General features: G+C 28.7%; 1 protein-coding gene across 2 annotated transcripts in view; it reads left to right on the top strand.

Moving 5' to 3' along the window:
• Positions 1–1,125: 1,125 nt before the first annotated feature.
• The window catches only part of Cbp53E (Calbindin 53E), an 83,456-nt gene continuing 72,523 nt past the window's right edge, over positions 1,126–12,058 (top strand). The window contains exon 1 of one of the 2 annotated variants that reach the window (XM_075310084.1): positions 1,126–1,492. The gene's annotated coding sequence lies outside the window, so the exon portion shown is untranslated. The remainder of the gene's footprint in view (positions 1,493–12,058) is intronic. The other variant, XM_075310087.1, reaches the window with a different exon arrangement.

The following is a 12,058-nucleotide window of genomic DNA, read 5'->3' on the forward strand; positions in this document are numbered from 1 at the left end:
CAGAAACTTTGTTGAAGTTTACCAACGAAAAAGATAAGCAAGCACCCACAATAGATTACACACAGACAGACAGACAAGAGGAAGCATCCATCCGTGGTGGTTGGCGTTTTGAGGAAAGTCAACAGAAACCAAAGAGCCAAAAGGCATAAAAGGGTATTTACACACACATACGTATCAACACTTCCTCCAACACAACAAATCCTCACAGCTCAGTTGTAGCGCACCATCAACCACAACAACAATTAATTGTGGTTTAAATAATAAACAGCCCTACATTAGCAAACAAAAAGATTGACCCTTGGGTCTTGATCCCCTAAAAAAGGGGTAAACGTAAAGGATGGATGTGTAGCAATGTGGTTTTTGGTTTTACATATCAATGTGTTGTGCAAGTAAGGGGTCGGTCTGCAACAAACAATAATTACCATTGGGAATTGTGGTTAAGCATTTTCAGCTTTGAGGAGAGATTTGCCGTAATGGCTATTAGGCTGAATGTGTTTTGCTAACTAAATTAAACAACAAACATTATAGGCGCTGTTGGAGTCTCTATATGTTGCCATACATTATCTCTTAGTTATGGCAACATTTTAATTAAAAACATTTACATAAACTTATACACATGTTGATACAATTAATGTTACATCGTCAACCCGGCTTTTGCCCGGTCTATGGTCCCGATGCAACATTTTCGTGTTATCTACGAATATCGATGGGAGTGAGTATTTGTATTAAGGGGATATTTTCTCTCCAACATGTTGCTTTATAAAACGCATATACAAGTCGCATGCTTTTATTCCAATGTTTTGGGAAATTTTGTCCATTAATGTTGGCTCTCTTTTGCTTACTCTCTACTTTCTATGTTAGACTTGATGTTTACATCTGAAAAACAATTTCATTGATACTCACTATGAAAGGAAAATTTTCTGCTGCTCTATAGCCCATGGTTAGTTATATTTTGCGCATTATATCTTACTTCGTTGTTTCATCGTACATCTTACGAATGCTTTGCTTGATTTCTTGCACACATACTCACACTCAAATATACACCCGCATTTGTATTTCTTTGGCTATATGCCGCTGCTCTGTTCAAATTCACTTCACGTAAAAGCCACGTTTTCAGCCAAATTCGAATCAGTCTGCACAGGATACTCGTGATAAACGTTACCAGGAAAATAATACACTTTAATCTTCTTCATAATAAGAAAACAGAGAGAACTCTTAATAGCATATTAATTCTATTTTTGGGAAAACAAAAATAATAAAAAAAAAATCTTATAAAATTATTAGTGCAAATACTTCTTTGGAAGAAAGAAAGCGAAGTTGAAACACATTTCAGAGAATTAAAATTTTAAGAAAATTTTACACAACATCGAGAGATTGAATTTGTGACAAATTAAAAAAAATCCAAATGAAATTCAAGTGTTAAATTAAAATTTGTTAAACAAAAGAAAAAAAATTCAGAAAGACAAAGGCGCCCTTTTGAGTAAACGAAAATGTAAATATAAATACCATTATTGTATTATAGTGTATTGGTTTTTACTTTGTATGGGAAAATATAAATATTTATACATATTTTTAAGTTCTCTTAGAACATATTATAAAAAATGTAGAAATTTTGAAACAGCTTTTATAGACATATTTTTATATTGATATTTTAAAGTTGAATGACCATGTTAAAGTTTGAACAATTTATTACAATTAAACAATATCATTTTATACCATGAATCATTATTTCAATTTAATTTTAATTTTTAAAGAAATGCTGATTCCATTTTTTTTAATGAGATCCATGGGCATTTTAGCGTCGGCACTATTCACTTATGACTTGAAGTGAAAATGTTAATAATAAATGAAAATGCTAATTAATAAAGTGCAAAAATGTTCACAATTAAAATTTGTACGCAAAACTATTACCAAAAAAACCCACGACTATATTTGGATTTTCTTTTGAAAAAAATACTAAACCAACTTTTTCATTTATCCTGATTTGAAGTCATACAAATCCCAACATTGCAAAATTGCAAAGATCTGGTTTTTACTTAATAAGATTTTTTACTTAATAATAGTCTATGCAACATAATGAAAGTTAAATTTTCAAATTCAAAGATAAAGATTTCCGAATACTTTTGTTTTAAAGTCTTTATTAAAGAAACAGTTTAGGAAGCCTAAAGTTCTAAAGTACACACAACAAAATTTCACGAAAAATTTTCCAATTAAAATTTTAATTGAGTTTTAAAAAATATTCAATTTAAAATTTAATTGATTCAACAAATTTTTTAATTGAAATAAAAATCAATCACAAAAATAATAGTATCAATTAATTTTTTAATTGTATCAATTAACTTTTTAATTGACCTTCAATTAATTTGTTAATTGATACTATCATTTCTGTGATTGAAGACATTTCAATTATTAATTGGATCAATTAATTTAGTGATTGAATCAGAAAAAAATTTTTTGTGTGTAGCTGAAGACATTCAAATTTTAAATTTCTTTCAACATAATTTTACGCTGAAACTCATATGTAATTAAGCTTCGACTTCAATATTAAAATTTCAAGGAACTTTCATACTCATAACCACTTCGTGCTCAAGGTAACGTAAAATAATTTTGATCTACATGTAATGTGAGAACAGTAGAGTTTCTTCTGTCTGTCCGTTGGCTACTCATGAGAGTTTTGTAATTTTGTTCCATCTTCCGCAAATTTGTTGTGGAGATAACAAAGGCTAACTTAAAAATTGCATCCATAGAAATGTGATATAGTGAAACCTCACAGAAGTGGACGCCTACACCAGTGTTGCCAGTATTGGCGATTTTCCCCCAAATCGGGGATTTTTTTCGTAAATGGGTACAAAATTTTTCGGTTAGGGACTTGGGTATTTGCTGGAGAATTTCCACAAATTTGGGGATTTTTGTGGGGAATTCTGGTCAGTATAACAAATCAGGGTTTGAGTTATAGTTTGTATGAAATTCTTCTAATGCTTAAAAAGGGGCTTTAAGAAGTACAGAGAATCTTCAAAATATGAAAAAAATTCTATTCCAAGAGCTACTTTACAATATACTTTGTTTCTAAGAAATTGTTTATTTCGTAAGGACTTGGGTCGAAGTATTGGGCCCTCACCTGCATACATCACTGATTTGGAAAATATATATAAAACATATATAATAGAGTTCATATCGGGGCAACAACGCCTTTTGATCGATCACCCAATTTTATTTCTTAGCTATTTAGAACTAAGTTTTGATTCATAACTACACATGTTGACCCAACTCTTATTTTTATTTCTCGAGCATTTAGAAGATGATTTGCATAAGACACAAATTCGATGACTCTTTATACCAATAATTAATTCTGATGAGGAATTGTATCAGATAATATTTTGAGCACCCTTCTCATTTTTTGGATTGTAACCCGCAAACTGGTATAACAAAAATTGCATATTTTTACAATTTTTAGATTATGACGGATTTTTTACAGCAGAGCCTATTTCTTTTTTCAAAAAAACTTGCCAAAAACTGTATTGGGGATTTTTGTGGGGAATTTTAAATTAAATTGGGAATTTTTGGGGATGAAAGCGTCTTATTTTGGGGACAAGAGCCCGAAAAATACTGGCAACACTGGTCTACACGGTCGCTAAATTGTGTACACATTTGGGAGGCTCCGCTATGGGAGGCAAATATATAGCAAACGAATCACGACAATTATCCACTTTTGAGAGGTGTCCAGACTTCAGAATGTCCAAGTTTTAGAGGTTTCATTGTATATTGTTTCAATGGATTTGAACTAATATGACCATTATCCGATCAACTTATACCTTTGGATAATATTTTATGACGTTTAGTAAACAAGAAATATTTTAGTGTAATAGTTTATATTAGGTATAAACATATTCCACTCATATAGGGTCATGGGTTCAGTCCCGGTTTGGAGTACGAAGTATTCTCAATAATGTTGGTGACACTTCTGAGAGTTTCAAAGCTTCTCTCTGTGATTTCACCGTAAGGTGAAACGTTGTTCGGACTAGGCTATAAAAGGGAGGTCCCTTGTCATTAAGCTCAACATGGAACCGGGCAGCACTCAGTGGGAGAGAAGTTCACCACTGTGGTACCTCAATGGACTGAATAGTCTAAGTAAGCCTGGATTAACGAGCTGCCACTATACCTAACCTAGGTGTAGATATAACTGGCTTAAAATTTGGGACAAGTTATTTCTTCATGACAATTTCTAATATAAATATTTCATACACATTTGTTCAGCGCTCTTATTAAATTAAGTTAAATTGTTGAATTTTTCTTTTGTATACTACCTTATACATAACGTTAGGTTTTTCTTTATCGTTTAACCAAAAAAAAAACTTAGAAAGCAAACTTTAAGTTTTTAAAATTTTAATTCGTGTAATTGAAATATTGATCACATTTCAATTTCTACTAAATTTCGCAACATATCCTTTCTAATTCCGATAGAGAATTTTTTACATGTCTAAAATACAATTTTTTTCCTGGCTTATAAAAAGTAATGTAAAATAATCGATATAATCAAAAATAAAATAAAATAACTGAAGAATCTAAAAATAATGAAAACGGTCGAATGGAAAACAAAATGAAATAAATATAATTACACTAGGTCACAAATAACAAAATTTTCTCTGTGATTTGTTTCTAGCATACTTTTTCCCATTGATTTTGACCTACTAAACACGAAAATGAGTTTTAAAAAATTTTCTGTCGATTGGTTTTCGAGATACAAATTTTTGAACTTTTTTTTAATTTTTGGAGGTACACTTACAATTTTGAGCATATCTTTCGTCTTCTTTGGCCTATTTGATCCTACTACTACTCAAATTAAAGAAAATTGAGCCGTCTACAACTCATTCAAATCGGGTAAGTAGTTTGGATGTTGGCGGCTTAAAAAAGTTAAAAATCGGCGTTTTTTTAGTAAAAATGTGGCAGAAAAAAACATATAAAATAAAATACACGATGCTAACAGCAATAGATATGCTCAAAATTGTAAGTGTACCTCCAAAAATTTAAAAAAAAATTCAAAAATTTGTATCTCGAAAACCAATCGACAGAAAATTTTTTAAAACTCATTTTCGTGTTTAGTAGGTCAAAATCAATGAGAAAAATTATGCTAGAACCAATTCACAAAACAACTGTTGGCTAGTGTTATTATATCAAATTAAATTATTTTTTTTTTTAATTTTTTTACAAATTAATTCTGTGTATCGGACTGGTTGTACATAAAAGTATGAACAAAAAAAGCCCACGGCTACATTTGGATTTTCTTTTGAAAAAAATACTAAACCAACCAACCAATATTAAAAAATTGCAAAGATTAACTATAACAATTTTGTTTATTAAGAACACTTTATCTGGTTTCTTTACAACCATATCAATTGCTATTATGGCAAGATTTTAATTCAATAATCCGCTGACAAAACAAATAGTGAAAATGTTTTCAAATTCAAAGATAAAAATATAAATCAAAATGGTCCAACAATATTTTCGAATACTTTTTTTTGTAAAGTCTTTATAAAAGAAACAGTTTAAATACCCCCAGGTTCTGAAGTATCTAAAGATATTGAAATTTTAAATTTCTTTCAACATAAATTAACACCAAAATTCGTACGTAGTTAAGTTTCGACTTAAGTTTTTTTTTTACATTTAATTAATATTATATATTATTCGTTGTAGTTAATGTGGGCGTGTACACTTGTACATACAAGCATTTTAATATGACATCTGAGAGTTTTCCTCTCTCTTGCTTCAACTCCCTATCAAACACCTCAAAGAGCCTCTAAAACCACAGGAAATATTTGTAAAGTTTGTTCAAGAGTGTAATAACATTAACTTTTTTAGAGAAAAAATTGGGTAAGAGAAGCTTTATATACCATTAAGGATTATTATATATTTAGTAAAAGTTGTCAAAATTTTACCGGATCCAAGATAAAGGTTTTTTTGGGAAGAGATAAAAATCTCGTTTGACTTATTGATCAAAAATGAATATAAAGATTCTGTAGTAACAACTAACAGTTCTCCTGAATTATGACTCTCTTGCTGAGAAATATTTTCACATATATTCATATACTAAACACTAAATTCCAAGACCATACTCAATGTTTGGTATATGTGGTGGGTTAAAAACTCTTAAAGACTCTTTTTGTTGACTGGCATAAAGCAGTATTGACTTCCTGAACAGCTGACTACATTCGAGCTCATTCGCATACATTTACTCACAAATGTTTGTGTTTACTTGTAAGTTGTTGTGAGAATTTAACACATATTTATGTAAGAGCATGTGTGCTTGTGTGTATACATATGAGTCCATGTTGTACATTTATTTGTATCACATTTCTCCAGTTGTTGCTTGCCTTTTACTTTGGCTATTGCGAATTGAAAGTTAAACGACTTTTGTTTGGCATCAACCTGTATCGAATTATATGGATTTAATGAAATGAAAAGTTTATGATGTTATAAATGTATTTTGGTAAACTGGTGACTGCAATACCTTACACAATTTACTGTTTTATTGTTATGGCAATATTTAATAAACAATTTGAGGATATTTATGGTCTCAGGAACAACGGAAGAAAATTAATCCCATAAAGACATTATTCTCAGTCATTCGTTTTCATTTTGGCTTTATTATATTAAAAACATATATTTTAGCTATGTTTATGACTGTGTAAAATGCTCGAAATTAATTATTAGCAACATATGGGAGAAATAAGAGTTTATAGAGCATCATGTTTTCGCAATTAAACATTTCATTTCGGAGAACTATAAAGTGGAAATTTTTTTTTACGTTTTCTTAAGACAAAGAAGAAAAACAATACGAAATTCCTGTTATATGCTATAATTCAATTTGAACAGCACTAAAGGTATGTGCAGTAAACATTAATGAAATGAGTTTTGATTCCATTGTATGCTTTGGCAATAATTATAAATTTTTGTTAACTTTTCCAAGATGCTGGATTTTAATTTGTAGAGGATAAATCACTGTTTATATAAATATTGTTTTCAAATTCCAATGATGCAATATCCACTGACAATCATAAGCCTTAATGGGACCGACTGCAGCCGAATACCAGTGATGGTTTATCTTCTTTCGGTAATCGAAGCAACACACACTAAGGGTGCTATTAAAAGAAGATCCTTAATTATTGAGCTTAACATAATGGGGTGAAAACTTTCCCCGTCTTTTTTTATTTTTTAATTGCCATAATTCTTACCAATATTACCACACTGATCTCTACAATTTTCCAATATGAAATTTGGCAATTCGATTTGCCATTTTTTTACAATAGGTGTCAGTGTTGGCTATCATCTCTTGGTTCGACAAAAATGTCCCTTCCCTTTGAGCAATCGTTTGAGAGGTGAGAACACGAAATAGTGCTGAGAGAAAAAAGCATTAAAAGTCCATTTCACGAGTAACATCGTTTTCATTGACTTGTGAAAAGGTATAACATACGATATTGGTGAATCATTACATTCTTTTTCTTCAAATTAGGCCGTTATTCGACGATTTCGTCCATTAAATGGTCCTATAAGAACTGATATCCCTTCCTTTTTCATTGAAAATTATATAAATCGAATTCCAAAATAGAGACGCAATAACCTTACCAACCAAATGTTGCTTTCTTCCATCCTTTGGACCGCTTCAAAGTGAGTAATCCCCTCGGATGACTGATGATTGGACTTCGGCGAGAAAAATAGGAGCCACGTTTTTTCCACCCGAACACTTGAATTTGTTACATTTTTTTCATTCCCAAAACCACTTGTGATCATCAACTCGTCGTACTCGATCCACGTTGCACTGATATTTCTCCAACCAAATGTTTGTGAATGATATGACATTCACATTCAGTTGATGCCTGCTATTAATTCAGTTGCTATTTAAAAATCGTATAGAAAATTTTGACAAAATTTTATTTCTATAGAAACCTTTGTCCAGATTTTACTTCTATAGAAAATTTTGTCAAAATTTTATTTCTAAAGAATATTGTGACAAAATTGTATTTCTATAGAAAATTTTGACAAAATTTTATTTCTATAGAAAATTTTGACAAAATTTTATTTCTATAGGAAATTTTGAAAAAATTTTATTTCTATAAAAAATGTTGTCAAAATTTTATTTCTATAAAAGATTTTGTTGAAATATTTTTTCTAAAGAAAATTTCGTCAACATTTTATTTCTATAGAAACTTTAGTCAAAATTTTATTTCTATAGAAACTTTTGTCCAAATTTTATTTCTATAAAAAATTCTGTCCAAATTTTATTTCTAGAGAAGCCTTTGTCCAGATTTTATTTCTATAGAACATTTTTACAAAATTTTATTTCTATAGAAAATTTTGAAAAAATTTTATTTCTATAGAAAATTTTGACAAAATTTTATTTCTATAGGAAATTTTGACAAAATTTTATTTCTATGAAAAATGTTGTCAAAATTTTATTTCTATAAAAGATTTGTTGAAATATATTTTTTAAAGAAAATTTTATCAAAATTTTATTTCTATAGAAACTTTTGTCCACATTTTATTTCGATAGAAAATTCTGTCCAAAATTTATTTCTATAGAAACTTTTGTCCAAATTTTATTTCTATAGAAACTGTTGTCCAAATTTTATTTCTATAGAAAATGTTGTCAAAATATTATTTCTATAGAAAATTTTGTCAAAATTTTATTTCTACAGAAAATTTTGTCAAAATTTTATTTCTACAGAAAATTTTGTCAAAATTTTATTTCTATAGAAAATTTTGTCAAAATTTTATTTCTATAGAAAATTTTCTCAAAATTTTATTTCTTTAGAAAATTTTGTCAAAATTTTATTTCTTAAGAAAATTGTGACAAAATTTAATTCTAAAGAAAATTGTGACAAAATTTTATTTCTATTGAAAATTTTGTCAAAATTTTATTTCTATAAAAATTTTGTTGAAATATTTTTTGTAAAGAAACTTTTGTCAAAATTTTATTTCTATAGAAACTTAATCAACATTTTATTTCTATAGAAAATTTTGTCAAAATTTTATTTCTATAAAAAATTCTATAGAAAATCTATCAAAATAAAATTTTGATAAAATTTGACAATTTCTCTATAGAAATAAAATTTTGACAAAATTTTCTATAGAAATAAAATTTTGACAAAATTTTCTTTAGAAATAAAATAAAATAAAATAAAATTTTGACAAAATTTTCTTTAGAAATAAAATAAAATAAAATTTTGACAAAATTTTATTTCTATAGAAAATTTTGTCAAAATTTTATTTCTATAGAAAATTTTGTCAAAATTTTATTTCTATAGAAAATTTTGTCAAAATTTTATTTCTATAGAAAATTTGTGAAGTACCTCTTAGTTTGAGAGGAATATTTGCCAACATCTACCAAAACATAAACAATTCTACCAAACAGTAAAAAATCTACGATTTTTGGTAGAATTCTACCAACTGTGATACCGACTCATTTACCCATTTATAATCTTACTCATTTACCTATTTATACCTCCTATTCGTGATATTTACTCAAGATCAATGTGTGGAAAATAGTCTTCAACTAGATTTTTCCCCTTCAAATATTGGCTATATTTTTATCAAATTTCTTTTTATATTTTTTTTTTACAATATCAAAACTTGTTGGAACATAAGGATTTAATATTAGTAACGTTGTCTATATGGCAGGCTAGGGACTCTTGAAATTGATTTGTTAGATCGTACTTTGGATAATACCCACTATGCATGGATCTTTTTTATCATATCCATACACTCAGAGAAGGAATATGATCACCTTAAACATATTTCAAGAGCAAAATGTTATTTTTGAATGGTGACCATATAACATGTTTATCGCACACATGTTATTTTCTCGGAAATTATGTATATGATTTCGGCAAGCATGTCATGTTTAGCGAGAAAACAACATTTTTGCGACAAACATGGTACATGGTCACTATCCAAAAATAACATTTTGCTCTTGAAACATGTTTGAGGTGATCATATTCCTTCTCTGCGTGTATAGACCACTAAAACTTCGACCACATAAATGTATATTCAAATTTTTCTTTTTCTTTATAAAAGATTTTAACCATACAATGTATGGAAGTATAACTCTATAAAAATTGTGAATGCAGTCTCCATTTCTTTTCAAGTATAATATTTTATATTTTAATATTATTTCAACTAAAGAGAACGATTTCCTTTGGAGATCATTGACTTCACAAAATTTGAATTTTATTTATCTTCGTGGGTAGATTATATTCATCTTTTTTGAAATTAATACTCATAAGCATTTTTTTCTTTTTAGTTAAGCTTCTAATAAAATTAATCATTCGCTCGTATGTACAACAATTAAAATTACTTATACGCTCCAATATGTTATCAAATTTGTAGAATCCAATGTCTATTTATCACATTGCAATTTATAATAAATATTATTATTATTCTAAGCATAAAAATATTTCAATACGCCTTGCCATTCTATTCAATATCTCGGTTATATCATTTCATTTATGTCATTATGGTATTTCAACACATTTACCTAATAAAAGAACCAATTCAAATGTTTATAAATCATCGTTTAATAAACATTGATATGTTGTGATGTGCTATTAAATTTAAAAGCAACAACAAAAAAAACGATATGCGTTTTGAAAAACAATTCGCTTGTGTTTATCTAAGTGAAATCAAAGAGATACATTTGATATTTATGGGCTGCCAGAGTGCCTGCCTCTGCTGCCACATGTGTGGACCAACAGATAAATGGATTGCTTGTATCCAAGATGGCTTTGTGGCAAATCATTGCCATTACCTTGGCAATGGCAATAGCTGGTATGCCATGGTGCTTGGTTGGTTCCCTTTGAGGGACCAATGTCTCCTCGCACATACACATATGTTATAGGCTCTCGAATAGCATTTGGCCTTTATCAACAGGCTCATGATTAATAAGTGCTTCTTAATTTGCTAACGTTTCATATTTGTATCTCTTCGATGCAAATAAATAATCAACCACAACAGCACTCAAAGACTTTGACAAATGGTGTAAAGTTCTAAAGATGAGGGTGATGAGCTCATCTTCATAAACTGATAATTAAATTAGCAATAATTGAGAAAAATGATGACTATCATCTGTGATTTTTTTTTTTTTTTTTTAGGGTGGGGGAAATTTAAAAAATCAACGATTAACACAAATAACATCAATTGAATTATTGGTCTCTGGTAAATTATGAAGACTGTCATCATGGAAAACTTAATTTTGGCTAAACATTTTCAAACTTAAGCAAATAAAGTTATTTGATGAAGTATTATTGGAGATGAATTGACAGGGCAAAGATTAATGTTTCTATTGATTCAAAGCGTCATATAGCAGAATATATTTCATATTTATGATTTTAGTAAATTTTTGGTAATTTATGAATATTTGAAAGCTTCTGTAAATGGTACCCAGATTGTTTTTGAACTATTTTAGATTTATAAGTAGGGCTAGAATAATCCGACAATTCTAAATTTGTCGAATGTTTATTTTTTTATATTGTGTAAATATTTTGTCCTAAAATTAAATCTTTGACTCGTTCTTAAATTTAAAAAAAAAACTTCTGATTGAGGATTAGAGAGCATCAAAACAGCTTTGATATTATTTTGAGGAATTTTCATTGGAATTCATTCAGTAATTTCAATTTTTAAACTGATGTTTGTCTGTTTGCGAAATGATACTGTCATCTTCTTATTGTATTTTCTATATAATTTTGTTGTTTATAGTTGACTTCCTATTTTAATTCCATAATTTTTTCTTTATTACCCAGCATTTACACTTAATAATTTTTGAAGTGTTCAACCATTAAAAGACCAAATATTTTTATTACCCAGGGAAAGACATCTGCTTTTAATGATTTCCGTTCCTTTTCGTCATTGCAATCTCCTAAAGGAATTTGTTTCGTTTATGCCAACCACGCATTGGCAATTCAATGAAAATTAATGAAGTATTTAATGAACTTCTCGTAGCCTAGGAATGACATAAATCCCAGACTAGATAGCATCGACAGTAAAAATTGAGAACAAAAAAAAACGACAT

This window comes from Haematobia irritans, chromosome 5 (genome assembly GCF_050003625.1).
Source record: "Haematobia irritans isolate KBUSLIRL chromosome 5, ASM5000362v1, whole genome shotgun sequence".
NCBI classification, from domain to species: Eukaryota; Metazoa; Arthropoda; class Insecta; order Diptera; family Muscidae; genus Haematobia; species Haematobia irritans.